Here is a 5,645-nt window from a genome sequence, read left to right as displayed (position 1 = left end):
AATCAAATAAAACAATGAGGCATTTTTCCAATGGAATGTAACCATGGACAGTCGTAGTATATAATAGTATATTGAAAGTGTTTGGAACATGCTTTACTTGAAATTCGACCGAAAAGGTAGCAAATATGGTACCAACCTCAGTGAAAAGCTTACCAATGACATCACGCTTGGTATTTTAATATGCCCTGACAATTTGAGATGGTTTTGTTTTTGGTGGATTAAATTTCACCTCCTAGACAATCTTGAGAGGACATCGAGAGTGGACCCTTTATCTTACAGCATAACAGGCACACGAGAAACACATTTCCCATTATCATTTACTATGACACGAGGAGCATTAACATGGTTAGGACAATCTTTGGGAAGATCCCTTTCGTTAAAAACGATGGATTTTGCACAGTGCCCTTCATATTGCAACCAATTGCTCTAAAGGTGTCTCCATATAAATCTATGCTTGACTAAAGGCTTGTTATACCATATCTGTTTAAAGAGCATGTAGTGTTCATGAGATTGGTGGACACCTTCGATAGCCTATGATAGTCTATGATAGTGGGAGTCCGCATTAGGTAATGATTTTTTTTGAAAAGGGCAACAGAATATCAACAGAATATATATATATATATATATATATATATATATATATATATATATATATATATATATATATGTAAAAACAGAACCGAGGTGGTCCTGAAGGAACAAAGATAATACAAAGATAATGATATACACTAGGTAATGCATTAGGTAATGATATACACTAGTTTTTATCTACCACAACATTTATATCGTGCACACTACATGGATTGTTTTGAGAGGCAGGCTGTCTGATTGACTAATTTTTTGGACCATGTTCGCATCTTGCATGCATTCATGTTGGTAAAATTACTAGTAATATAACCGTGGTTTCCGCTATTAGAACGATTTCGAGGTCTATTAGTGATTTTCTAAACAGAATTTTGTGTTGTGTGTGAGAGTTTAGAAAATATCATCTTAAGTTGAGATCCAAATGCTTAACCATAAGATTTTTGTGGGCCAAGCTAAGTGGGAGAATTGTTATAGGAATGGGCTAAATCCTAACCTTAGGTGCTCTTCGCAAAGAATCAATAGTGAAGACCATATGTCTGATATGAGAAACTCTAGGAATGGTAGGTTATAAGTTTCGAAACAAATGAAACCTAAAGCTATTTAAAGTTCGAACACCCAAGACTGTGATCGCGCTCCTTTAGCCAAGAACACATCGACATATTATGTTTTCTGTCACACACAGTAACAGATTTGCCAGCTGACACCCCTCTCACGGGCTCTACTCATTTAATTACAGATTTAATGTATATCCATCTCTCATGGGCTCTAGGTATTTAATAACCCATGTGAGAAAATCCTAGCCATAGCTTTCACCAAAGTAACCCATGTGTGTGTGTGTGTGTGTGTGAGAGAGAGAGAGAGAGAGAGAGAGAGAGAGAGAGAGAGAGAGAGAGAGAGAGAGTTTTCCAAAACTGTTGTCAAAATCAAATGAGAAAGCAAGTGACCTTACACGGACATTCCATTTCTCATGTCCTCATCTTTACAACCCATGATCTTGCCTCCATGATTTTTCTTTCTAATCATAATTCTTCTACATAATAGTAAGGCCCCGTTTTTGCTTTGCATTTTGAGAACCGATTGTGAGTCCTAAATTGATTATCGTTTAATTCTGACTCCAATAATAATCATTTTTGGACACACACCATCGGTTCTCAAAAAATTTGTGTTTAATTCATGCCTACTTCTTCTCAAGGTGGTTAGAAGCTCATGCACGGATTGCCGTTGCACCATGCTCCTTAAATATTTATAAACTCTGCCTTTTGCTTGATTATTTCGAGCAATGAGATGTAAGACCACCTAACTAATTTACCCAAAAAAAATTAATTAAGACAAGTATTTTTATGGAGGTCTATTAATAGGTTTCTGCTATTAGAACGATTTCGAGGTCTATTAGTGATTTGCTAAACAGAATGTTGTGTTGTGTGTGAGAGTTTAGGAAATATCATCTTAAGTTGAGATCCAAATGCTTAACCATAAGATTTTTGCGGGCCAAGCTAAGTGGGAGAATTGTTATAGGAATGGGCTAAATCCTAACCTTAGGTGCTCTTCGCAAAGAATCAATAGTGAAGACCATATGTCTGATATGAGAAACTCTAGGAATGGTAGGTTATAAGTTTCGAAACAAATGAAACCTAAAGCTATTTAAAGTTCGAACACCCAAGACTGTGATCGCGCTCCTTTAGCCAAGAACACATCGACATATTATGTTTTCTGTCACACACAGTAACAGATTTGCCAGCTGACACCCCTCTCACGGGCTCTACTCATTTAATTACAGATTTAATGTATATCCATCTCTCATGGGCTCTAGGTATTTAATAACCCATGTGAGAAAATCCTAGCCATAGCTTTCACCAAAGTAACCCATGTGTGTGTGTGTGTGTGTGAGAGAGAGAGAGAGAGAGAGAGAGAGAGAGAGAGAGAGAGAGAGAGAGAGAGAGAGTTTTCCAAAACTGTTGTCAAAATCAAATGAGAAAGCAAGTGACCTTACACGGACATTCCATTTCTCATGTCCTCATCTTTACAACCCATGATCTTGCCTCCATGATTTTTCTTTCTAATCATAATTCTTCTACATAATAGTAAGGCCCCGTTTTTGCTTTGCATTTTGAGAACCGATTGTGAGTCCTAAATTGATTATCGTTTAATTCTGACTCCAATAATAATCATTTTTGGACACACACCATCGGTTCTCAAAAAATTTGTGTTTAATTCATGCCTACTTCTTCTCAAGGTGGTTAGAAGCTCATGCACGGATTGCCGTTGCACCATGCTCCTTAAATATTTATAAACTCTGCCTTTTGCTTGATTATTTCGAGCAATGAGATGTAAGACCACCTAACTAATTTACCCAAAAAAAATTAATTAAGACAAGTATTTTTATGGAGGTCTATTAATAGGTTTCTGCTATTAGAACGATTTCGAGGTCTATTAGTGATTTGCTAAACAGAATGTTGTGTTGTGTGTGAGAGTTTAGGAAATATCATCTTAAGTTGAGATCCAAATGCTTAACCATAAGATTTTTGCGGGCCAAGCTAAGTGGGAGAATTGTTATAGGAATGGGCTAAATCCTAACCTTAGGTGCTCTTCGCAAAGAATCAATAGTGAAGACCATATGTCTGATATGAGAAACTCTAGGAATGGTAGGTTATAAGTTTCGAAACAAATGAAACCTAAAGCTATTTAAAGTTCGAACACCCAAGACTGTGATCGCGCTCCTTTAGCCAAGAACACATCGACATACTATGTTTTCTGTCACACACATTAACAGATTTGCCAGCTGACACCCCTCTCACGGGCTCTACTCATTTAATTACAGATTTAACGTATATCCATCTCTCATGGGCTCTAGGTATTTAATAACCCATGTGAGAGAATCCTAGCCAAAGTAAACTAGCTAAGTAACCCATGTGTGTGTGTCTGAGAGAGAGAGAGAGAGAGAGAGAGAGAGAGAGAGAGAGAGAGAGAGAGAGAGAGAGAGAGAGAGAGAGAGAGAGAGAGAGTTTTCCAAAACTCTTGTCAAAATCAAATGAGAAAAAATGGTGGTGCCCATAACAGATTTCACAACAATAAATGGCTAGGGTACTCCTAAAGTTCTTAAGAAAGGGACCTTACACGGACATTCCATTTCTCATGTCCTCATCTTTAAAACCCATGATCTTGCCTCCATGATTTTCTTTCTTTTTTTTGATGACGTAGGATGTCCCCACTCCCTTCGGGAGTAGGACTAGTCCCTACGGACACACGCAACGACACACACACACACCACGTGTATCAGGTAAGTTGGAGGCGGGATTCGAACACTCGTCAACAGGGAGCATACCCGTGACTTTACGCCGAAGAGCCAACTGCCTCGGTGTGTATAATAGTAAGGCCCCGTTTTTGCTTTGGATTTTGAGAACCGATTGTGAGTCCTAAACTGATTATCGTTTAATTCTGACTCCAATAATAATCAGTTTTGGACTCACAATCGGTTCTCAAAAAGTTTGTGTTTAATTCATGCCTACTTCTTCTCAAGGTGGATAGAAGCTCATGCACGGATTGCCGTTGCGCCATGCTCCTTAAATATAAACACTGCCTCTTGCTTGATTATTTCGAGCAATGAGATGTAAGACCACCTAACTAATTTACCCAAAAAATGCAAAAAAAATTAATTAAGACAAGTATTTTTATCAATTGTGAAGTTGAGTAATTTCATTACTTGAGTCACAAGTATGACTTGGAATGCCAAAATGAAGTAATATAATCAAAATTGGGCTCTACTCATTTAATGAAAAAGTTTACTCCTTTACTTGTAATTGTTGTTTACAATATTTTCATCTTGCTTTTACCACTTGCTTACTTTGATCCAAGTTGCACGTTTATCAAGTCATGAACTTAATACTATGTTGCAATACATCACTTAACGCCTAAAAGTACGGCCGAATGTATAGGTCAATATCCATCTCACGGTACCGAGGATGGTATAAACTTACCATAATGATGACCGATCGATTTTGATATGCGATCGGCAAAGTGAAACTGAGTCTCATATACACGAGCTATTATATTTTTCCCATATTTTATTGCGTATTATTGAAAGCTGTCAAATCATTTTCTATAAGATGACGGTCCCTATCATGATGATACGATGGGAAATGACTCCTTCATAAGGATCGCCGTTCCTCGGGACAAATGGCAGCGTGACACGTGGTCAGGAGAGAGGGAAAACTTTAAAGGATGGCTTTTCACCGCCTTTTATATTCTATTTATACAGAGATTTTCCTGAGTTTTTCATTCACAAGATCCTTTTGACAGTGACCCATATCTTTCTCTTCTTTCCCTTCTACCTTTCCTTGTTTCTTCCATTGCCATGATTGAAAATCAGGACGTAGATCTCTCTATCCTGGGCTTTTCAGAGCCCAAATCGTTGACATCGATGCCATACCGGAGGTCGAAGTCATGATAATTCCCCCACCGGAGTCACCAATAGAACCAGTGGCGAAGAGGACCAGGAGGGCTTCTGGGGGGAAGGAGATAATGAAGAATGAGACCGTTGCACCACCATCTCCTCCACCGCCGGCAATCAAGAGAACACCGGAGAGGGTTGAACCTTCTTCTCCAGCCCAGTCGGACGCCCAATGCGAGATGTCTGGCCTGAAGGGGATGAGGTTGTTCGCTCGTAACCATCGACGTTCAGCAAGGCGGGCCAGGAACCGAAGCATAGCATTCGTTGGCCTGTTTGTAGAACTGGCGCAGGAGGTGTGCGACTTGGAGATGAAGGCGACTCTCCTAGAGGAAGAGAACGCGGTGCTGCGCGCCCGCCTTGAGGCTCTATCGGGAAATGTTGGTCCCTCGGGAGCCTCTTCCGTGGCAGAGCCTACCGAGTGATGTCGCTCGGTGCCCCTGGATTCTGGTCTTATTATTGAGGAGGTGAGAACATTGTTCTTTGCACTCTTCTTAGAATCTGGGAGGGCTCCTTTTTTTTGACGGTGCGGGCGCGGATGACTTTCTCCTTCTTTTTGCTGACTATAGTGATTTCTTTTGTTTTTTGTTTACTTGCTGACCTCGAAGTCCCCTAA

This window comes from Tasmannia lanceolata, unplaced genomic scaffold (assembly GCF_043159265.1).
Source record: "Tasmannia lanceolata isolate RefF3 unplaced genomic scaffold, GAP_Taslan_0.1 ptg000011l, whole genome shotgun sequence".
NCBI classification, from domain to species: domain Eukaryota; kingdom Viridiplantae; phylum Streptophyta; class Magnoliopsida; order Canellales; family Winteraceae; genus Tasmannia; species Tasmannia lanceolata.
Note: the sequence above shows the minus strand (reverse complement) of the source record.